The sequence below is a fragment of the Leuciscus leuciscus genome (genome assembly GCF_965113295.1).
Source record: "Leuciscus leuciscus genome assembly, chromosome: 1".
NCBI classification, from domain to species: Eukaryota; Metazoa; Chordata; class Actinopteri; order Cypriniformes; family Leuciscidae; genus Leuciscus; species Leuciscus leuciscus.
The window spans coordinates 59,290,157-59,315,744 of record NC_138725.1 but is presented as its reverse complement, the minus strand read 5'-3'; the positions used below and the strand labels follow the sequence as shown (position 1 = coordinate 59,315,744).

The window sequence follows — 25,588 nt, the reverse complement described above, 5'->3', positions numbered from 1 at the left end:
CCCTCAACGCAGAGCCGGAGCGGCCGCCAATCCGCACAAAACAGTGCCTGACGGCTCGAGAACGCACTCCTGGAAATAGGTTCCAAGGTGCAAACGATTATCAGTTATCTCTGCGCAAACACAGACGTCGCGCACATGCGCATCACGTGTTCAGTCCATAGGTTTGCATAAGTTAAATCAACCCTCAACAAACTACTTTACTGCCACTAGCGTTCATTTCAGCTGGAGACTGCAGTGAATTGTATGCATAAGTGCATTATTGGTGTTTCTCAAAAGCATAGAGGCAAGTTTTCCCATTGAGCCTTTGTTTAAACAACCAATGAAATCATAAAAGAATTAAAAACAATGATGAATGCAGCATTTTATTGAAGATATCATATCGGGCGGAACCAATAATGCTTAAATTCTCTGTTCCTGTTGTGATGGATTTTAATTAATCAACTTTAATAAATCAACTAACATTTGTTTTTCTTGCAGGAACGACATTCATCTGCTTTTAAATGTTTCCAAACTCTTTGGGGAAAACTTGTGACTTTGAGTGTGTATGTGTGTGTGTATAAATAACAAATAGGGGAAGTGAAACTAGACAGATTACTAGTTCTCAAACCTTGTGATATGTAATCATAAAAACAGAGTTTGCTTGTGCCAGTGACAGAGGAAAAAGGTTGGGGCTTTTGAACCAATTGAACCAATCATATTGAAGGTGACATGTTAGTCTTATTTGTTTTCTCGATTCTATAAAAAACTGTTGTATCCATGTTTTACGGTGGGATTCTCAATGGAATTTGTCTGAGATCCTCCGGCCTTGCTTCTTGGGAGAGATTCCCTGAGAACTGCTCTGGAAACTCTCCCGGACGTAATTAAAGCATTTAAAGGACATTTGCAGGTCTGTTTGTCGATTTATTCCTGTGCAGGAAGCTAGTTTAGGAAGGAAGCTAGTTTAGGGAAGCAAGTTAGTTAGAGTAAGACTCGGCCAGTTGTCGACTGAAGACGCAAGAGCTAGAGTATAAAGGTTTAAGAAATTGGGTTTCGATTTGGAGACGCCCCAGATAAAGGTATTGGTGTCGATTTGGAGACGCCTCAGGTAATAAGATCAATTGGGTGTCATTTGGAGACGCCCCAGATAGTTAGGTTTAGGGAAAAATCTAACACACTGTCCAGACTCCAATTTTCGTCACGCCAGGATGCGGCTGCAGTGGTCCATCACCGGTAAACTCAAAATAGAAACAAATATAAGTAACAGATACAACAGAACTAATTTGTGTGCACTTCAAATCAGTTACAATGTATATAAAATGTGTTGTAAATGTAAACATATGCAAACCTAACAATAAAGAATTAATGAATATTGTTTGTTTTGTGTGGTTATTATGAGCTATCATTATACTGAAACAAATGAATGTGAATGACAAAATAGGGAAGTTTAAATAAAGATTATTCTTAAATGAAAGCATGTAATTCGTGTAGATGTACTGTATGTATGTGTGTGTGCACGCATGCATGTGGAAGCATGTTGTCATGAACCAGGATTGATATTTCTCCTCTTTCCCTCTCTCTCACACTCACACGCTCACGCACACATTCTCTCAGCTGATCCTCATCGCAATCAACGTTCATGCTGATCTTCTCCACACCTGTTTTCTCTTCCCTCCTGATTTTCCCTGCTACTTCTAGCCTAACGTTACCTCTCTGCCTGTCTCATTGCCAGATTATTGTTACTATTATAAGGCTCGTTCCTAATGGTCTACCATTATCAGTGTTGTGTGTAACGCAACTACTTTTTTGGGTAAAAAGTAGTGTCACGCGCTACTACTGAAAATTTGGTAACGAAACATAGTTCCTTTTTTAATTCGGCACAACGTTACTTTTCCCATGGATAGATTTGACAGTGACACTGCCTTCTCAGCTGCATGCTTGAGAGAAGAGAACTGTTGAGAACTGAAGAGAACTGTTCCTATGGTAGTCTTCTACCAACCCTGGAGACCCTGATGTCAAGGACGCTCGCACTCCAAAATGGACTGTCAAGGATGACAGCAGACCTACCGGGTGTAATTGTACAGGTAAGCCAATTCGTAATAGCCTATCTGAAAGTTAGTAGCTACAGGCCTACGTGTTGTATCCTAGTCATTAAAGAAAACTATTTAGTTTCATATTTATGTTTAAATAAAATAAAATAAAAATTTTGCGCAATATATTGGGAGACAAATGGAGTGGACAGACATGATTTTGACCACTTTATTAAGTTTGTTTTTGTAGAAAGCATTTCTTTAAAGTGAATTTCGTTTTGTATTAATTGTATCTTAATTTTAATCAATGTTTTATCAACCAATTGCCTGAATTTAATAAATAAGTAAATTAAAGAAAACAATTTAGTTTTATATTTATGTTTAAATAAAAATTTAAAATTAAAATATTATTTCATCTATGTTGATTATATGAAAAGTGAAAAGCATGAGTAAGATCATAAATTTGCGAAATATATTGGGAGACAAATGGAGTGGGCAGACATGATTTTGACACTTTATGAAAAGTGTGAATCTTTATTATTAATTTTAATCAATGTTTTATCAACCAATTGCCTGAATTTAATAAATAAGAAGTAAATATAGCATGCGATATAATCATGACATGGAGGCACCGGTGCGTGAACTGGAGCTCATCTCATACTGTAAATGAACCGAAACTCAGATAAGCTACTTGCCTCACAGACCTGAGAAATATATAGAAAGCTTGAAATGTGTACTTTTTAACAATTTTTTTTTTCTCTCAAAGTCTCTTTTTTTCTCCTACTCCCTTGAAAGAGTGAGTCGTATGTCTGAAAACTAAGCTTATGTCTTCTATATCATTTTGTCCTAGGCTATCAAGACGCGATTCGCACTGGTGTTTGAGAGCAGGGAATCTTTATTGGCTGCCTTGACATTGCCGAAATTTAAAGTTCGGTGGATAGGGGGAGTGGAGTGGAGAGAAGCGGCGCGTGCACTCTGCTCATCGCGGAGTGTCGCACTCTACCCCATGATGCAGAGCCGGCTGAGAATAAAAACAGAAGTTGCCGCACACAGCAGCGCCAATGAGAAGGAAATTTTTTCTTTTGAAATTGATACTATTTTTTATAATAAAAAGCACAAAAGAAATCCCTGTTATGTCCTCCATAGTATAACTTTATGTCTACACATTTAGGAACAGATATTGGGTTCTGCCCAAAGTCAAGCAACAAAAGTAACGTAAAAGTAACTAGTAACGTAAAAAGTTACTTTCCAAAGGGGGTAACTAAGTAAAGCAACAGATTACTTTTTTTAATAAGTAACGAGTAACGAGCAAACACTACTTTTTAAAAAGTAACTTCCCCAACACTGACCATTATTCCTCTACTGGTTAATCCAATCCAATAATCCACCTTGTTATGCCGGTGAGCCCACCGAATGTCACTCTTTTCTAACACAATGTGAGGTTGTGTTTTCTCATCAGCCCATCACCTACGCAGAGGACTGCGCCAGAGTCATTTTTGTGGTCTCCTTACTGACCGGACGGCACGTGAGTGGGGAACGGCCATCTGGGACTCGCAGGCGGACTGCTGCGACCAATATGTGCTGTTTAAGGAGGAGATAGTCAGGGTATTCGACCGTTCCACCTATGGTCGCGAAGCTTTACGACTACTCGCTGCGCTTCGCCAGGGGAAGCGGACTGTTGTCGACTTCTCCATTGAATTCTGCACCCTGGCTACTATGTGCGGCTGGAACGAACCGGTGTTAGTCGCACGTTTCCTTGAAGGGCTGAATGCGGATATCAAGGATGATATTTTTTGTCCCGCGAACCTCCAGCCCATCTCGACCAACTGATCGAGTTGGCCATTCGCCTCTATAAGGCCCCTCTAGTCCCTTCGCCGAGGACTCGCACTACGTTTTCTGCCGTCCTCCGCTGGCCTGGTTCTATAGCCTCATGTATGACCCTAATCGATTCAGGAGCCGAGGGAAGCTTCATTGATGAGTCATGGACTCTCGAACAAGGGATTTCCTCAGTAGATTTAAAGGATCCCACCACAGTTTTTGCTCTTGACGGTAGTGTCCTCTCTAAGGTCCATCGAACCACCATCCTGGTGAGTCTCACCGTCTCTGGCAACCATCAAGAGACTATTTCCTTTTTAATTTTTCAATCTCCTTTTATTCCGGTTGTTTTGGGCCATCCCTGGCTAGTGCAGCATAACCCTCAGATCAATTGGTCCAAGGCAGAGCCATAGAGAGAAAGAGTTGAGACACTCCCATAGACCTCCGTTGTAAAAAATGGCGGCGCTTTTAACCGGCTACTTCCGGGATTTGAAGATCGGATTAGTTCCAAACACTGTCACTTGGGCATTGGACCCCATTCACTTACATTGCTGCGCGTCGAGTTGTTCCAGAGGTAAGTTGCTGAAATATCGACCTTTTTTGAATTGTCAACTGTCTATATTGTATCAGAGGCCCTTTGCGATGCTTATACTGGTCTTCATTTGTACATGCACAGCGTAATTATTTATATTTTATGTTGGATGTTTCAACCAATTTTCAAGCACTGCCTGCTAGCTAGCGCAACTTCGTCAGCTGTGACAGTATGAGTTCGGTAATGAATCGCTACCACCTTTATAGCAACTTTAATTTAATTTAATTTTTTGGCATATACTAACTTTTCATTATGTTTTGTTGTCTTGAGTGAAGCGGCTTGTGAGAACAATGCTGGACCTCTAGGATTGTTATGGCCATCACCAGTCCTGTTTGTTTCATGGATCACCTGCCCCTGGTTTTTGTTTTTCTTGTTCACACACACTCACACAAGCACACATTTTTGTTTTCTGCCATTGTTTAATAAAAAAATATTTTATTTGAAAACCTTCATTTGTCTTCAAGTGTTTTGTTAGTTATTTGCTTAAGTTACTTGCTACCCTTACTCTACTACTCTGTACACCAACCCAGAGCCATAGAGAAATCTTCACTCTGCACTTACCTATATACCCAAACATAAAAGCGTAAATTCGTTTTTAATCTGTTATAGTTTTGATAATGTGTATGGCTTAATCTTAAAATTATGTTCTTAGTCTTAACATGATCATGTTTCACGTTGTGGTCCTGGGGGTGGCCACTTTCATCAGAAGAAGTGAGCTAGCTTCTAAGCGAATTCTGAACGGACCGCCACGGCAGACCTCTTTGCGTGATCACGAAGGTAGGCTAATGGCTGAATCGGAATTTATAAGCAAAATCACGGGAATCAATAGCCTAATACAGCCCAGTTGTGCTAAAATAAATATCATGAGACGTCCATCATCAGATGAATGATATGGAAAAGTTAAGTTAGAGCCGCTAAAGCCAGTGCTACTACCCATGCAAACATGAACACTAAGCTTTTCCCTCCAAAAATATAGCCTAAAACTTATCTCCAAATGCAAAACTGACATTAACAAAATGCAATAATGCTATAACAGCTGAAAAAGTACTTGGGTGTGTGTTTTATTTTATATATACCGTTCAATAATGCAATCGCTGCTGTCTGTCCCATAGAAGAACATGACAGCCAGCATATGTTTTGGAACTATTGGGACTTACATGAACCACGTGACAGCCATAGCGGCGACATCAAAGAGTGTCGCAACTCTTTTTCTCTATGGCTCTGGTCCAAGGGAACCATTCTCTCTTGGAATTTGTCGTGTCATGTAAAGCGTTTAGTGTCTGCTGTTCCTCCCGTCCCCTCTGTTTCTGTCTTTCAGGAGGAACCTGGTGATTTCTCTGGAGTTCCTGAGGAGTACCACGATCTGCGAGCAGTGTTCAGTCGTTCCCGGGCCACTTCTCTCCCTCCTCATCGACCATATGACTGCTGCATTGATCTCCTCCCGGGTACCACCCCGCCTCGGGGGAGGTAATATTTATCGACACCGGAGCGCGAGACGCTCGAAAAATATATCTCTGATTCTCTTGCTGCCGGTACTATTGTTTCTTCTTCCTCTCCCGCCGACACTGGGTTTTTATTTGTAAAAAAGAAAGACGGTTCCTTGCGTCCCTGCATTGATTATCTAGGGCTGAATGACATAACTGTCAAGAACCAGTATCCTTTGCCACTTTTTGTCATCGGCCTTTGAGATCTTGCAGGGAGCAAGGATTTTCACTAAACTGGATCTCCGCAACGCGTATCACCTAGTCTGTATAAGGGAGGGAGACGAATGGAAGATGGCGTTTAATACGCCTCTAGGGCATTTTGAATACCGGGTTTTACCGTTCGGGCTCGTCAATGCTCCCGCCGTTTTTCAGGCTCTTGTAAACAACGTTTTGAGAGATATGCTTAATATCTTTGTTTTTCGTTTACCTAGATGACATACTAATTTTCTCAGCCTCTCTCCAGGTGCACGTTTGGCGCGTTCTTCAACGTCTCTTAGAGAATCGCCTTTTCATTCACGACGCTGTCCTATGGAGTTATTATTTGTCCCTGTGTCGGTGCATCCAGCCGTCCTCCAGTGGGGTCATTCATCTAGATTGGTTGCTCACCCTGGGGTAAGGGGTACTCTTGCCACCATCTGCCAAAGATTTTGGTGGCCTACAAGAGAACGGGATATCCGTCGTTTCGTTGCATCCTGTTCTGTCTGCACTCAGACCAAGTCTAGTAACTCTGCGCCCGCTGGTCTTCTCAGACCTCTTCCTATTCCGTCTCGTCCGTGGTCTCACATCGCCCTACATTTTCTACAGGACTTCCTCCGTCGGCTGGGAATACTGTAATCCTGACGGTCGTCAATCGTTTCTCTAAAGCGGTTCACTTTATTCCGCTCCCTAAGCTCCCTTCCCTAAGCACCCCGGTTTATCGGACCCTTTCGCATCATTAAGGTTCTTAGTCCAGTTGCAGTTGAACTCAAATTGTCTCGCGATCTAAGACACTTTCACCCTGTTTTTCATGTATCATGCATCAAACCCGTTATTCGAATGCCCTCTCGAATTCGAATCTGTTCTCATGGCTGGAGTGCAGATTGTGGCCTACCGGCCCTGGGCCGGAGAGGACACGCAGAGCAAATGGTGGGAGTTACGATGGACTTCATCTCCATTGAATGAAGACATTGTGCCAAACTCCTGAGGTTGTCCTTGATTCTGTTGTGGTTGAGAGAGTCCTCTCTCTCCTGAATGAGCACATGGCTGGTTGTGAGTCGAGGCCTGCTGCCCTGGGGCCTGCTGAGGCCACGCTGGACAGCACGGCACCCTGAACATACCGAGAAGGCCAAGAGTTGATCGTTGCCCATTCAGTGATGGTAAGGTTGCAGTTTTCTTCTGAGTTTGATTGAGGAAAATACAGTCTGACTCCTTTGGGAGAGTGAAAGCATCTTGACCATTTGCATGTGCAGCTGGATTGGTTTCTGATGAAGAAACTAAGAAATATTATGTTAATAAAGACTAATATGTTGCGCAGCTATCGCATATCATGTACACAATCATTTCGATCTTCAAAGTAACAATTTATAGAGACCAAACATGGTATAGGTGAGGTTACATTGACCGTTGGTTCTGTCATAAAATACACAGTATCAAAAAATAAATAAATTGAATTAAAAACACTACACAAGACAGTAAATCATTCACACAATTTTCTGGGATGCATATTCATTTATAGATCAGATGAATGCAGCAAAGTCTGTTTTAAAGTCTGTTTCTGTCTTTCCCATTGTCTCTGTCTTGACCAGTGACACATTTTTAACAGCCATAAAACCAACTTATCTGATCGTGGTCATGGTAACTAAGACTTTCTTACCCTTGTTGGGGGGATGGGAGCACAGATCCCAGAGTGAGTTTTAAATATTATTTGTTAAACTACTGTATAACAAATACTTGTGTCTGATTTGTCTCAGTCGTTACAGATGATACATCCACGCATTACCACTCTTGTGTGGCCACCACTCGGGTCGTCATAAATAATAAATTTACAACTCAAACTTACATTTTCTTTACCCTCAAAACTGAATTCTTTGAATTACTGAGAATGGCTGTCAAGACTGCATTGAGTCATTTTATACAAAGGCTCTAGCTGTCGGTGGAGGTTGTAAAATTTTGCTGAACTCAGACAAGTTTTGCTTTCTACATCAATGGCCCAGATTATGGTTACAGATGTAGGTTGCAAATTCTGATGCTAGTAACAGAGACATGCTTTTATCTCACGAGAAATCTGTCTGTTCAATCAACCTCACTGTCAGTCCTTATCAGCTAGATGCCCTCAGTACAGGGTCACGTGACTGTCTGGCATGGATGACTCCCATAAGGACTGACTACACCAGGGATGACATAGGCCTATTTTTTTAGGGAGCACCAGTGGCAGTTTAGGATCACTTGCTGTCCCTGGTGAGAAACGACATGACCGAATTAAATAATACTAATAAAACATAATCTTAGCATTTTTTGGGCCTCTTTTGCTTACTGCCTAAATCAAAACGTTGCATGTCATTCTGATATATTTTTATATATTAATAAAAGAGCTTCTCTTAGCAGATAACTCTATGCTAACTTGTAGGCAAAGTTGTAAAACAGAAAACACGAAGTAAAATGTTAATTTGACATTTTTAGCTTTGGTAATATAATGTGATTGTGACATGTACACTTCCATTCAGTTTGGAGTTGATAAGAAATCTCTTATGCTCAGCAACGCTGAAGTCATTTTGTACCATTTCTAATCAGGCACATAATAGAGTATCTACTTTCCCATCATCCTTCCTTTGTGTCATCATTTTGTCATCCTTGCTTTTGTCATCATCACCACGGAAGCACGAGACTCAGTTCTTTCACAGTACATGTCAGTCACGCACCCATAACATGCAGATGAAGGATCAGCAATGCCTGTGAGTTGTGGGATGGCAGGACTTAACAAGGTCACGGTGGAGTTGGTGGTAAACTTCTGGCAAACCTTGTCTATTTTACTGTTTGATCTTTTTATGGCAACCAGGCACCCGGTATATGCCATTCTCCTTCGAACCTACTTTCCTGGAATGACAGCTGTGGGTCATAAAGCAGATGAGGGCTGAAGGCACTGTAAACGCCTTTCATTTACTGGGCATTCTTGATGCCAAATTCTTGGCTTGTCTAAATAGAGATTGGGGAGGGACAGAAGGGCTAAACCTTCATGCCAACTGTTTCCATGATGATAAGAGCACACTTATTAAGAAAACATAATCACTGCATGTGGGTAAGTGCAGATTTTATTAATTGGAAAACTTTAGGTTTTGAAAAGATAATGGAAGACCTGTTCGTGTGCCTTTTCATTATTGATGTGATAGTACATAGGACTGTTAGCATATGCCAATGGGTAAAATGGCATATTCTACACAGAGTACAGGAATTGGGGAAGATTTTGTCACGGCTGGGTGGTTTTTATCACAAACCTCACAACGAAGAAGATGAATAGCTCCAAAAAAGTCTTTATTAAATCCACAAGGAACTATTTGGAATAAAAGGGAAAACCTAAACCACTACGGGAACAAGGAACAGACAGAAACTCAATGTATAAATAGTGAAAGTAACAAGCCAAACTAAACGATTAAAACACCTGAACTCAGTGAATCAAACCATGTGTAACCATGGTAACTGATGAGAAGGGAACAGCACAAACAGAATCAATAAACTAACAGCAATCACTAGAACAGAAACGGCAATATTTATTTGATAAAAAAAAATAAAAAAATAAAAACCGAATGGCCATTTGATTTTATTCTCCTCTAAACCACCAGATGACACAAAAACGCCTCGGTTACGACTGTAACCTCGGTCCCCTGAAGAGGGAACGAGCGTTGTGTCGAAATTGACGCTATGGGAACGCATTGCGTGATTGCATCATGAAGCACTTGTAAAATCAGTCCAATGGCGTATAGGCGGGTGACGTCATGGCAGGAAGCTATAAAGCGCACCCAGACCAAACATTGTCAACTTCTGATAGGTCGAAGCAAGTCGATCACAGGCACGCCGGAAGTATGGCAAGGTGACGCAACGCTCGTTCCCTCTTCAGGGAACCGAGGTTACAGTCGTAACCGAGGCGTTCCCTTTCAAGGGAACTCGCGTTGCGTCGAAATTGACGCTATGGGAACGTCTATACCAACGCCACCATAGTGACCAGTGCCTGTCTTGTGTGAAATCAGGCAGAGACAAACAAAGACAGAATAACCTGGGACCCAGGAGTGAAGCCCAGAAATAGGTTTTAAACCCGATGAGTGTGTGCGGAGAGGAACCGCCCGCCGCATCTAGCACCTCTTGTAGGGATACCCCTAATACAAGGCTACAAAGCCGCCATACTGCTCCTGCTTCAACGCACCATGGAGGAAACCGGTTTGCTTCCTGTGCAGGGAGCTCTAGAGATCGTGGCCTCAACAACCTCAGTTGAGAGACCCGAGTCTATGAGTTGGGCCCCCTCAGGGGCCAAACCCATACTCCCATAACTCTGTTCTCCAGAACTCCCGGAAGTAGAACAATCAGGGAAACCATGTACAGATGCTGAACTGCCACGTCCGCAAGTCCATATGAGCTCCACCACCTCGGGGTGGAGTCTCCCTCCCCTGGGCCTCAGCCCCTGCCTCGACAGGATGTCTGCTTCCTGAATCTGGTGCCCAGGGATGAAGAGCCTGAGCCATCAGGTGATTAAGTGCCAGGTGAGATGGTGACCCGTCCACGGGCACCGAGCGACCATCCATGATCGCACCCCAGCCCGTGAGCGAAGCATCCGTCGTAAGCGTTAAGCGACGACAATGAGCTCCCAGCACAGGATCCTGGGGACAAGAACCAAGGCTTCTTCCACATAACTAGGGCACGTAAGCATTGCCGCGTGACCCTGATCATGTGAAAGGGGTTGCCCCTCGGGGAAACTCTTTGGTCCTGAGCCACCACTGCAGGGGTCTCATGTACAACAGGCCAAAAGGTATCACGTTGGACACTGCTGCCATCAGACCCCACAGTCTCTGAAACTGTTTCACAGTGAGTGACTGGCCTAGCTTTATTCTTTTCACAGCTGACAGGATGTACTCTATGCGTGCAGGTGAGAGGTATGCCTGCATCAACATTAAGTCCCAACCACGCCTAGAAAAAGTGGTCCTCTGTAGTGGAGAAAGCACACTATTTTTGGCGTTTAGCCGTAACCGCAACTCTTTCCTGTGTGCGAGATTGACATCTCGATGCCGAACTGCCAACTGATGACACTGATCGTGAAAGTTTGGGGTGATAGTGCTAGGCCGAACGAAGAACTCGATATTGGTATGCTTTGCCCCCAAAAGCAAACCTCAGGAACTTCCTGTGATATGGAAGGATGGAAATGTGAAAGTATGCGTCCTTGAGATCTATCATGACAAACCAGTCCTCGGATCTGATCTGTGGCATGATTTGTCTCAGTGTTAACATTTTGAACTTTAGCTGAATGACTGACTCGTTCAGAACACTCAGATCCAAAATGGGACGCAACCCCCCATCCTTCTTTGGAACGATGAAATACCAACTGTAAAAACTGGTGTCCCTGCTGGAGGGAGGTACATGTTCTATGGCCCCTTTCTCCAACAGGGTTTTCACTTCTTGTTCCATTACCAGAACCTGCTTGGGGCCCACCACGGCGGATAGGACCCCCATAAACCTGGGCGGGCGAGACCCGATGATAACCCTTTTCTATGGTCTGCAGGACCCAACAAGAAATATTTGGCAGCATCTTCCACGCTGTCAAAAATTCTAGCAGAGGTACCAGCCTCTCGAGACCGGCTTCTGGATTTAGTTTTTGTGGAACAGTCAGTCCGTCGTCCTGTAACGCGAACCGGCAGAGAACGATCGAACTGACTGCTCTGGAACCCTCCTTGGAGGGGGCGGGCATCCCAGGACCACTACGTTTCCGGGTGGACCCTGAGATATGTGCTCGCTGGAGACCGCTGCGCCCCGAAACACACAAGGTGGCGAAACACACAAGGTTAGCATATAACGAGGTGTTAACCACTTCCCTTCAGAGGAGATTGCCCTCATTGGCCTGACCCCTCGAGCATCAGGAACTTTTCTCCACAGCCTTCTTGGAAATAATAACGGTCCTCAGATCCGCCTTACCCCTTGAAGGCTGCAGTTGAGAGTGCCAACCCAACCCCAGTCTTTTATTGGGGGATCAGGAGCAAACACTCTGTTTCTGTTGAGATATGTTTGGCAGAAGTTCCCACACTGCCAAAAAATCTACTAAGAGAACCAGGCTCTCCAGACTGTTCTAGGTGTTACCTAAGTGACCAATTCGGCGAACCGGCAGGGAACAACCGAACTGACTGCTCTGAGACCTTCATCAGAGGGGGCGATCATCCCAGTGCCGCTACGTTTACGGGCAGACACGGAGATGTAGGCTCGTCAGAGACCGTTGCGCCCTGACGCACACAAGGTGGCGGGGTTGGCAGAACGGCCCCCCAAAGACATCGAAGGGAAATGGGCTCCATATAGTGAGGTGTTAACCACTTCCCACCAGAAATTAAGAGAACCCGCCTCTCGAGACTGGTCTCTGGTATTACTCAAGCGACCAATTCGTTGCCCTGAAGCGGCGCACCGGCAGGGAACAGCGAAAATGATTGCTCTGAGACCCTCCTCGGAGGGGGCAAGAATCCCAGCGCCGCTACGTTTCCGGGCGGACAGTGAGATAAAGGCTCGTCTGAGACTAGAATTCACTGGAGACCGCTGCGCCCCGAAGCACACGAGATGATGGGGTTGGCAGAACGGCCCCTGAGAGCACCGAAGGGAGATGGGCACCGTATAATGAGGTGTTATTAATTTCCCCCCAGGAATTTCACCATTTATTTCCTCAGAATTAAATGCAGCCAAAGATCAACCAGACAAGTCAACACGGTCTGGATGAAAGGCTGAATAGTATATTAATACCGAAATCTACCTCCTCAGAGGTCAGATAAGTACATATTTAATTTTCTCAAAAATTAAATGCAGCCAAATGTCAACCAGACAAGCAGAAATGGTCTGGATGAAAGGCTGAATACTATATTAATATAGACATAACTCCTCAGAGATCAGAAGAGTACATATTTAATTCTCTCAAAAATTAAATGCAGCCAATATCAACCAGACAAGTAAACACGGTCTGGATGAAAGGCTGAATACTACATTAATATAGACATCTAACTCCTCAGAGATCAGATATAGAAATTGGTCTGGATGAAAAATAGAATATATTATTTTCATACATCTTCTTTCAAAGCCAGACAAATATTTAATTGCCCCGAATTAAATTCATATTATATTCTCAAACAAAAAGAACCACAATAATAGTCTACAAACACATGATTAGTTTGCAAACAATCATAATAGAGAAAGAGAGAAAAGGAAATTCCCGTCTGCTCAGTTCCCTGTGTGTATAAATATATCAGACCTATTAATCTACACGTTGCCTCGGCAAACGCGCGATCTGAGCCACTAGATTCTTATTGCAGAGATGCAGACTCATAATTTACGCGCTGCCTCGGCAAACGCGCGATCTGAGCCACTAGATTCTTATTGCAGAGATGCAGACTCATAATCTACGCGCTGCCTCGGCAAACGCGCGATCTGAGCCATTAGATTCTTATTGCAGCCCCGTAATCTACGCGCTGCCTCAGCACACGCGAGATCCGAGATCGAGTCACAGAATCTTTATTGCAGACCCGTAGCCTTAAGGCCAATTTATACTTCTGCGTCGAGTGTACGCCGTAGTGTACGTCGTAGGGTACGCACGTAGGCGACGCCGTCGTGAGCATTTATACTTCTGCGAATGTCTGTGTTGCTCTGCAGTTACACCGCCGAAACGCTAGTTGGCGCGGGTGGGTTTTAATGTTCCAGTTCCACTGTGTTTACATTCCTCGCGGCTGTTTTGAGTTTAGGTTTCTACGAGCAATGGCGACTGAAGGAGTCATACAGATGGCTGTATTTCTGCACTTCTTCAAGCAATCTCTCGGTCACTTGGTCTATTTCCATGGCTCTTCACTGATCTTCGGAATTTAAAAATGGTGGGCGGGCGGTGCAGAGTGCAGAAGATCATTCCGGAAATGCGTAGGAGGAAACGCGATGCTATCCAGCCGACCAATCACAGATCTTGCGGTCCGCGTCGCCGCGACGCGTAGTTACATTTTTGAGGAGGTGCGCGTCAGGGTACGGCGAAGGGTACGACGTATGGTACACGTCAATGCGTCTGCTACGCCGTACCTTCTACGCGAACCCGACGCAGAAGTATAAATTGGCCTTTACGCTGGGTTCACACCGGACGCCGAAGCGGCGCGGAATGGAAAATCACGCGCAGTCCGGCGCCTGCCTGTTCACACCAGACGCGTATTCTCCGCAGCGGTCGACAAGCGCTTCTGCTCCGTTGTTGTTTATTCAGAGCTATTTTTTACATCATGGGTAAGTAAATAACCTCATGAAATGAATACACCATGTTTCTGTAACCAAGAAGTATGTACACTTCTTTTATTAATCCGTTGTCGAGACACACACGCAGCCAGAGAGAGAATATGGTAGACAGTTTTTTTCTTTGTTTGTTTTCATCTTTCTTGTCTGTTTAGATACACAAATATGATCGCATTTGTCACTCGCGGTATTTTAATTTGAAAATTGCTTTTATTTTGACAATTGACCGGATGTCTCGTGTTCTTGGTGTGACTTCCTGCCGGAATGGACGCGGATCACTCGCGGTCGCGCAAAAAATAGACCAGACGCCGAAACTGGCGCTTCACGGCGCGGGCCGGCCACGGCATGCCGCGGCGCTCCGCGTCTGGTGTGAACGACACCATAGGTTAACATGGGCGCCGTTCCGCGCCGCTTCTGCGTCCGCTGCCTCGGCAAACGCGAGATCCAAGCCAAAGAATCTTTCTCGACTTTCTTCCCTCGAGAAGAAAGCCAACAGGAGCAGAGCTAAAACTCTCGAAGTGCATATGTTACACGTCAGGAATTATGAATGAACACTGTCAGCCCCATTTTACTAGAGCTGACCGTGCATGCTCTTCTCCCAAACAAACAACACATAAATCGCGTGTATCCCCACTCGTAATGAAGCGAGGGCGGGGAGGAACACACGATCCAAAATTCTGTTTGCTCGCCATTATATTCCTGTCTAGATATATAATATGCTTGAGGACAAACAACAATAAATAGACAGAGACAGATTTCACAGAGAGCGCTTGCTGAAGACACAGAAGCTGACAATGTTTGGTCTGGGTGCGCTTTATAGCTTCCTGCCATGACGTCACCCGCCTATACGCCATTGGACTGATTTTACAAGTGCTTCATGATGCAATCACGCAATGCGTTCCCATAGCGTCAATTTCGACGCAACGCGAGTTCCCTTGAAAGGGAACTTGGCGCAGCACTTTCCTAAACATCCACGCTTCAAATGGAAATGTGGCTGATCCTTGATGCAACTGGGGGCAGCAGAGCAAAGTTGATTCTGTGCTAAATTTATCTAATATTTAATGTGTTTTTTTTAAATGTTATAGAGAGCAAATGAGAAATGCTAAAATGATTGAATATATTTTAAGACAAAAGTCTAGTTAAAGCTAGGTACACTGTAACTTTTGGCCCTGTAGAGGTTAAAAAACAAAACATTCTCCTGCACCGATGGACTTCCAATGAATCGTCGGCAGAATCGTCTCCCAATGATGAAGGCGAAAATAAACCAACCGTCTTTGGAGACAGACCGTATGAGCCAATTAACGTTACAGGGCGGGATGATTTAGATTCTAGAGAGCATTTGATTGGACAGAAGATGTGATGAGAAGCTGAAGTTCGCGGTGATGTCATAAAAATCAGTGATCCATTTTAGCAGAAGTGAGGGACTGTAAGTTTTGAATGCTTATACCTCCTCATAAATGCGAATTTTGTCATTGTTTTGCAACACACCAGCTTATTCATAACCTTAAGGCTATATTCATCCTAAAAGCTAAAAAACTAAAATTTTGATTTCAGGGGGCCTTTAATGTCACAAGTCAATTAACCAATGTTTGTCTGTGTCATTAACCAACATTTTCATTACATTTTCTACGAGTTATAGAATCATTAGTAACATGGTATTTTTTAAGCTTATTAGAGCAAACATTTTATGTGATGTACTTCCAGGGAATCCTGTACTACCTGATCAACTGCCATTGAGATGAACACTATATAGACCTTGACCTCTTTTCAAAATGACAAATTCACACCACTCTGAACACTACAGCACAATGTTCTGAAGCACGACCACTAGTCCACACAATCAACATACCCTGAAGAGGAATACAATGAACTACAATAGAGCCCATGGTCAAATGCTGAAGAACGTGCATCATACCCCTTGCTAAAGGAGGCAACCTTGCTTTGATGTGTTTTTCTCTTGTTTTCAATGATCACTTAACCTTCTTCTGCATGGGAGAACTACATCCATATTTGTTCAGAGATTTACATTTGACATTGTTGTCAGTGGCACTAGAAAATGAGACATGGACATGTGTGAAAATGAATCTGCAGTAGCCTGCAATTCAGTTGATCATAGGAAATACACAAATACCCCCTACAGATGCCATTCAATACCTTTCATTAGATTGTTCCTCATGCACAGTAGCTCAGAAAACAGGAAGAGAATTTTGACAAGGCCTGAAACATGACTCACATGCCCTTTAAAAGACGCTTAAAATGCTTGCCACTGCAACGTGTTTAAATGCTCGTTTCTGCGTAACATAATCAGCTTAAGAAACTCAACAAATTACTCTATATTGTGTGTGTATGGACCAATTAACACATGTTAGATACCCTTTCTTGCTGGTCTTATAATTCTCAGTTGCTATCTATAATTAGATGTTAAACACTATTCTCAGGACACTAAATCTTAAAGGGATAGTTCATCAAAAGTTGAAATTCGGCCATGCTTTTCTTACCCTCATGTCATTCCAAACCTACTTTCTTTCGTCTATTTTTTTATTTTTTTATTATTTTTTTATTCAATGCAAATCCTTCTAAACACATAAAAGGTTATTCTGCAGGAAGACAGACAAGGATAACATATATACAGGGCATTATAGCCTGTTATGTCAAAGTAAAACTTACACTTAAACTGGACTCTTTTCCAAGTGGATGGATGTTCTATTTATGTATGAGATAAGACCTCATACTTCCACTTCATGTTAAAGGGGGGAAATGTGCACTAAAGATGTGATAATAATGTGAAGGGCTGTTGCTGCTGTTTAGATGTTGATGTTGAGAAATACTGTTTTGACAGACAACATGATACTGTCAACATGTTTCCTCAGCTCAGTCAAGTTTACTCTACCTTACACATCAACCTGTTCCTTCTGAGGACAAGGAGGCTCTATAAAGAACCCTTCTCAAAATATAGGCCTACATTACCAATCAAAAGTTTGTGGTATACACAACATATTCAAAAATTTACTTAAAAAATGTACACTGCAGAAATTAACACTATGATTCTAACTACGGCACAGTCAAAGAGGATTGGAACCATGTTGGAGAAACATAACATATTCAGTTGTGATTTCTAGCCTTTGCAATTACATTTGTCAGACACCTCCAGACACATACCAACTCAAGTGCTGCTATCATTAAAGCAAAAAGTGACTTTGTATCAAATACAAACAAATTCTGCAATGCATGAAAAAGTCTTATTTGATGAATGAATATTAATAACTGACATGCAGTGAGTGTTTCAAGCCACAGAATCATATATCCAATTTGTACATGAGCAGGGAGTCACTACGGGCAAGACTGAAAGGAACAACAAAATAAAAATGAAATAAAATCAAACCGAACAGGCTATTTGCTTTTAGAAGTAAAAGTAAACAAAGTGCAAGTTGAATAAGAATAAGCCTTAAGTTCAGTGAACCAAGTCCCGCCACACGAACACTCAACATTCAATCAGTCTGACAGGTCATATGTGTATAGCTCAATAATAATGAAAAGGGCTCTCTGAAATGGTGTTGAATTCCAACGGAGAGTCACCTTCAGCCCGAAATCTGCCTCATTTCTCCCACAGAAAGCTTTTCCTTAATCTGACATGTGAGAAATCGGGCATCAGGGGGTGAGAGATATGACCACTCCACTCAATTCAATCGGATGGCCATGAAGAAAGAAGGATTCCCTTTCATTCATTCTATTTTCCTCTTTTCATCCATCATCAACCGCTGTATGTTATTCACTCTATAGCTATGGTCAAAGGAATAACATGGATGCTCATAAATGTCAACAATGTCATTTGGTACATAGTGAGTGGGTGTACAGGTAGTTCTGATTAATATTACTTGCTTTCTAAGAAAAAGCAACTGTAATAGATTTGACATTTACCCAGAAGGTGTATTTGTGTGTTTCAAAGACATCTTTTTGAAGCTTGACTTATAGATTTAGAAGCTTGCTAACATTGTTTTCTTTGACACTTTGTCACTACGAGGTCCAGAAAGGCCAAATGCTCTAAAAACACAAATTTTCCGGCCTTCCCATGGCTATTTTACCTTTAACAGACTCATGTAGTCCTCTGGGTGTTTTAAAGCCATTTCCTGTAAGTCATTTCATATTCCAGAAAACAGGGTCTTAAAGCAACAGCTTCAGCCAAGAAAGTCAAGAAATGCTATTACATAGTCCCAATGTGGGGAAATCTAAGTCCAAATATTGATAAGTGTTCTTCCACACACGTAAGGGATTCATCCACAAGGTTGCCTGCATAAAATCCAGGGAATAGAGTTTTATATGTATGGAATGCAAGCATTGTATTTATTGGTGAACAGAGACTGACTGTAAAAGATAAGGCAGATATCTGATCTGGAGTATCTGTTAAAGAATTCTATCAAATCTCATTCCATGAAGATTTCAAATAGAAAGAAAATGAATAGATTGTAACCATCAAATTATCAGGAGAAAGATGTTGAGTCAAGGAGTTTGATGTGCCGAACCACACCAGCAGCAAGATAGACTAGACTACTGCACAATAAAAAGAGAGGAGATGCAAAATGTATACCATTTGCATTTTGATTGCATTATTTTATTATCTCTGAATAAAGCAGTGCATTTGCATAATTTTTACTCTACACCACACATTTTGGACAGGGAAATATCTTTTTTAATTAATTAATTATTCATTTCTAATAAGACCCTGAAATGAGCTGAATCTCATCTATCGGTGTTGGGTGCACCCATTTCCCGTTAGAGTGAGAACTGAGACAATATTAAACATTACAATCATACTCAAACACCTGTTGCTTTTATGTGAAAAGGATCTTCAAGCAAATTGGCATATGAATGACTTTAGAAAAGTGACTTTCCAACAGAATAGTAAAATACTTCTGTAGTATTACTAAACCTTCTTCTTAGGGATGCTGGGAAGTGACTTTTTTATTTTTATTAATACATTTAATCAGCAAGGAGGATATTGATCAAAACTGACGGTAAATAAGTATGTATAATGTTACAAAAATATACATTTCAAATAAATGCTGTTCTTTTGATCTGAAGGATCATGTGACACTGAACCTGGAGTAACGATGCTGAAAATTCAGCTTTACCATCATAGGAAACAATTACATTTTAAGATATATTCAAATACAAGTTATCTCAAATTGTAATAATTTCACAATATTATTGCCTTTACGGTATTTTTGATCAAAGCATACAAGTTAATTAATCTCAATTAATCACACAAAACATTAAAGGTTTTTAATATATTTTTATATTGTAATACTTTCACACTGAATCTCCAAACTAATGTAGAAACAACATAAATATAGTGTATTTTAAATATTTGTTTGTTATGGCACCTTTTTACTAAGCACTATAATGAAGGCCTGTATCACTGATACCACAACCTAGTGTCATTCAACCTAGTGAAAAGAAGTCTCATCAGTAACCACAACATCATCTTTGACCTAAAGCAGGATGTTTACATTGTCCCTTTTTAGTGAAGGTTACCGTCTATGCAGCTATATTGAAATGCCAAACAACAACAAAACCATCTGGTTTTGGTTTAAAGCCTTAAATAGAAAAGACTTCAAAAAAAGTATGATATTACAGGAAATGATGTGCAGACAGCAAAAGCCAAAAGCCTATATACCTTTGAGTACCAAATTGTTAGCTGGCGTTCTGACGTATAACCCGGAAGCACTGCAGTGTGTTTACTATGTGAATCGCATATGAGAATGACGTTGAGGAAAAGAGATTTTTGAATAAAGTTGTTATTTTTGTTAGTTTTTTTTTGCGCACAAAAAGTATTCCTGTCATTTCATAACATTAAGGTTAAACCACTGTAGTCACATGGACTATTTTAACAATGTATTTACTACCTTTCTGGGCCTTGAAAGTTGCAATGACGTTGCTGCCTATGGCTGGTTCTTAATTCGTGTTCCAAAAATGAACGAAGGTCTTACGGGTTCAAAAAATTATATTGATGGTTGGTAATTAATGACAGAATTTTAATTTTTTGGTGAACTAACCCTTTAAGTAAAGTAAGAAAATTCTCGACAAAGTGCCTATATTTGAGTGTAATTTCTTTGTACTTTTTATACGTTTGATTTCTAAGGCATGAAAAGCACACAAGATTTTGGTCAAATACACTTGTGTTTTCATAAAATGTTGAGGGAAACAAGTCCTTTACATAACAAAGATGAATGCACTTTTTCATATGTGCTAATGTAAGGTTATATGCATTTATGTCACCTTTGTGCTGCATTAAACAGTTTGTGTAAATACATCTAAATGTCACTTCAGATGCAGCTTCTGTGTTTTCTCTGCATTGCAAAGACAGATTTTGTTGATACTGATTTAATTTGATTGGCAACAGCCCCATTGTTTCTAATTATTCTAATTGAATTTATTGATTAAATATAATAGTTTGACATAATAAATGATGCATAGGCTAAATTTAATTAGGTAAGAATAAATTCCCCTTATAAAGGTAAAAATGCAGATAAAAGGTAAAAATCATTTAAACGTATTGGAAACCACCACACAAAATATGAAGAATAACAAAATCTTTAGGAGCCAGCTGTCCACAGCAGTCCTAAACCTGCCAAGGTACCAACACAATAACACACTCTGCAAAATGTTTCAAATCCTCGTTATCTACACAAATCCAGAAAATATCTAGATATTTTTTCTATCAATATCGAACACCCCAAGACAGTAGTAATAATGGGTTATTATTATCATTATCATTTTCATCATCATAATACATAAATAAACTTTCTTTGTGCACAGTATGTGCACTGAAAAAAGTGCATTTTAAAATGTGCTTCATGTTGTACATCTAAAAAAAAACTAGTCCATTTTTTAAAGGTCAGATCAGGTAGCTCTTTAAGGTACACTGTAAAAAGTAATACCTAGATCTAACTTATAAAAAGTGAGGCAAGTGGCTGCATTGGATGTTTTATGTTGATTCAACTTGCAGCCTTTTTTAAGTATATTGAACACTTTAACATTGCTTAATACAAACGCAACAAAATCGAGTTGAGTTAACTAATAGTACTAGTATTTCTCAGTTAGATAAACCTACTTTTATTGGTACAGGTAACTTATTTATGGGTTGCTACAAGTAACCTGTACTCATTTTATTTGGTTTTATTAACTTTATTTTCTTAGTAAAATTAACTTAATCATATGTGAATAAACATTTTAATTGAGTCCTGGCTATAACCTCAGAAAATAAATCTAAATGTCTATATCCTGCACTACAGTGATTAACTTTACATAAACAGACTTTGTCAATAACAATTACAAATTCAATTGAAGAAGAAAAAGATGAGAAGATAGATTGAAGACAATAATTTATTCAATATATTCAATGTCAACCAGTGTCACTTTTAAAAGTGACTACAAAACAGCAAATAAATGTGCCCGCACATGTACACTCTAATATAAAACAAACACTGTAGAAGTGTATTTTCAACCTGTTCTGAACAGTACAGTGAAATATCCAAACTGCCCAATCTGCAATGTTTGGATAAAGGTAAATGTGAGTCATAACATCACATTGTATCACACTGGAACTGCAATGTCAAAAATGACATGATGATGGCTTAGGATGCACAGGGTCCAATCCCACAAAAAGCCTCTGATATATCTCAAGTATACACCAGTTTTGAGGGGTACTTGCGGTCGAGAGCATAGGTAAGTCCAAACAGGAGGCAGCATGCTTTCGACAGGTTTGGCACACCTCTGACCACGGGCTGTCCTTATATGATAATCCCAATTGTGTCGGGGTGATGGCACATGTAAATTTTCAGTGGGCAACTGCCAAGCTCAGCGTGCACCTCTGTTTCAGCCCGACTCTATTGGTGGAGACAAAAAATAATCAAGAGTTTGGTCAGACAAATAGGAAATGAGATGAATATAGCAGACAGGTAGAAGACATAACACACAAAGTCAAAATTGTTAATTAAGCTACAGTTTAAATATCTTTCAAGAGCAAACATAATCACCCCATATCATCACAATATTAATACACCCACTAAGCCAAGTTATGTCCAAAAGACGTCATTTCAACATCTTTGTCACAAAGACGTACGTTGAAAAGACGTCCACTGAGGAGCCAGAATGAAGGTTTTTACGTCTTTTTTTTAGGTGTTCTGTAATGAACGTTCATGGAACCTCCATACAAGGTTGAAAACTAGTTCAGATGTGGACATATTTTCAACGTCATTTAAGGTCTCATTTGGACAATTTATACTTATTCTAGACCAAATAAACACTCTCAGGATATATTAAATTAAAACGCACATTTATTTCAATGTAATTTCCATGTGTAATTGCAAAGCAATTCACAGACAGTGAAGTTTCTTTTCATGATTTTTGGACAAACACGCACTGACACCTTTAGACAGCTTAGCATCTGTAATTCACACATATTTGGATCGTGAATGAAATCAGATTCGAACCAGGGACCTTAAGCTGCCTGCCCTAAATAGACAGTAATGATTTCATGATTCATGAACACACACTGTCTGTGAGTTGCTTTGCAAATAGAAATTACGTTGAAATAAACATGAGTTTTAATTTAATGCATCCTGAAAGTGTTTATTTGGTCCAGAAACAGTTTAAATTGTCTAAATGAGACATTAAATTACGTAAAATATGTCCACATCTGAACTAGTTTTTAACCTTGTATGGAGGTTCCATGAACGTCTATATTGGACTTACAGAACATGTCAAAAAAGACGTCATAACATTCATTCTGGCTCCTCAGTGGACGTCTCTTCAACATACGACTTTTTTGACAAAGACGTTGAAAAGACGTCTTTTGGACATAACTGTGCTCAATGGGACAGACATAAAAATAGACAAGTAGCTTTAAGCCCAATACATACGTGGTGGACACTGATGAGGTCTTCCTGTCTCTTCCCCATGTACTCAATCAGGCATCTCAGGACCACTTCTCTCCTTTTCTCCACAGAGGCAGATGAATCCTGTCAAAAAGTATAATCTGATCAAATTGTAATTGAATTATTTTTATATTTTATATTGAATTAAATTATAATTATATTCTGAAGTTTTTCTTACCTGGATGTGAAGCTCGAAGACCCCAGGTAACGAAAGTGCTTGGGTATCTAAAGACCAGGAAAATGCATGTTAGAAAATCAGTTGTAAATGTAACTTCTTTAAGTAATAGGTTAGAAATAGTTTAAGGTTTTTTTCAACCAAACATCTGTCATTAATTGACTATGCAGCATTAAAATAACGTGGATCAAATCTCTAAAAATCAGACAGACTACTAAAGTATACTAACATAACATACTAACATATACTAACATAACATACATACTATCAAAAGTATACTAACATAATTTCTGAGTCCTGTCAAAGACACAACAAACAAAACAAAGTGTTGTCCATAAAACACCACATCTTACTTTCCCTTATTTGCCCGCACAACTATTGGCTGAAGAATCGAAATTGCGACCGTTTCGATCGCATATGATCCCGAAATTTAATCTGTGCAATTATAAAAATATAACTGCATTTGTGCAACTAATTATTACCTACGTAACTATGTGTTTTTAAACACTGCTGCTGATAACGCGAGCACCCCACGGACAGCTGCATCCCCCACCGGCCACCGTACTGTTCAAATTAATTTTAGTGATGTAGTCATTCCTACTTTGTGTTTTAAGGATACTTTGGCTTTAATTTGACCAATAATATCACTTTTAGTGTTAACTTAAACTAATATTTGACATTAAACAGTAAGCTAAAAGTCCTAAGTTAGATAAAACACGTTAACTAGTACTATGCTAGTTTAAGTTTACGCTAACTAACGATTAAAAGAGATATTATTGGCAAAATTAAAGCCCAAGCCTTAAAACACATAGTAGGCATGACTACAGCACTAATTTCATATTAACAGCACGGTCTCAACCGCTGTTGTCTGCCGATCGACCACACTGTGCAGACATCTTAGCTTACCATGTGTGCAGGATAGCTAGCTATACAATTTGCAAACCTAACCTCAGCTCCCTAAGCAATTTCGCGTGACTTTACATCACCAGTCATTCGGCTAAATTTGCTCAACTTACCGTGTTAATCAGACCCTGAAATTCAGATCCGCTGCAGCGACCAAACAGTTGAAGTGCCGAGGAAGATACTGCATCTGCCTGGAAGGTCCCCGCCAGTGAAAAAGGGATAATGCCAACTTATAAAATTTAAAATATTTACGTTTGATGAACACACCTGCCACATCGACAGCTGCTCAAATAAATTGTGCATTGTCAACTCACTTTTATAGCATTTGTTGTACACAACAACCACATACAAATAACTACCCAAATAAATTGCATGGGTTTTATTTAAAATATATTGTTATATAAAATCTGATATATTTTAAGTAAAGATGAAGTATTTTGATACTTTTTTGTATAAAACCAATAAAATTAACTAGATTACACATATTTTAAATATATAAAACCTACTTTGTGGGTGTAGCACTTTTTACAGTGTAATAATTACATGTTTTCACTTTTTGCAGCGTACATATGATGAAAGAAAATCATTCAACATACGTCACTATATAGCAACAAAGTATAGATCTACTGTATGTATGGACACTGATAGTGTTCCCCCAGATAACCCTCTTCTGCTGCATGCAATTTTCCCTGGTTCTCCTACTGGAAATGTCTGGGTTAACCACCTCAGCAAGCTATACAGATTGCATAACAGAGGAGCAGTTTGTTCTTACAGGGGAAGATCTGGGGTTCATGTCATCAAGGTCTTAGCTAGAGACAGGTTATATCTTCATCAAACAGCAAGTTATATTGCTTCTGCTTTCCTACAATACAAATCCTATTTGCTGTCTCACTGTACACCGCTATTATTTTTCCCAAACAAATGTTTTCATTTTCTGCACATGCTACTGAAGCATCCATGATAAATTACTACAAATGGGATTGACAATCAGTATGCAGATATGATACTTTTTTGTTAAATCGTGTTTGTAAAATAATGGCACTTTGAAATGAGTTTCTGTGATTTTCTGCCAGAGCTGTGGCATAGATTTGAGTTCTCCCAGGGTTATATGCCCATCCTGTTCACCCTCACTCTCCCTGAACTTTCCAAAATACTACTACTACTACTACTACTAATAATAATAATAATAATAATATATATTTTTAAAA

The 25,588-nt window shown here is 40.5% G+C and overlaps 1 long non-coding RNA gene across 2 annotated transcripts in view; it reads right to left on the bottom strand.

The window, feature by feature from the left end:
* LOC309509647 overlaps positions 1-24,739 on the bottom strand; it is a 38,411-nt gene extending 13,672 nt beyond the window's left edge. The window contains exons 1-4 of one of the 2 annotated variants that reach the window (XR_014209968.1): positions 24,494-24,739; positions 23,481-23,527; positions 23,288-23,386; positions 21,825-22,252 (exon numbers count right to left, since the gene is read on the bottom strand). This is a non-coding gene — a long non-coding RNA (uncharacterized lncRNA). The remainder of the gene's footprint in view (positions 1-21,824; positions 22,253-23,287; positions 23,387-23,480; positions 23,528-24,493) is intronic. The other variant, XR_014209969.1, reaches the window with a different exon arrangement.
* Between the last annotated feature and the right edge of the window lie 849 nt (positions 24,740-25,588).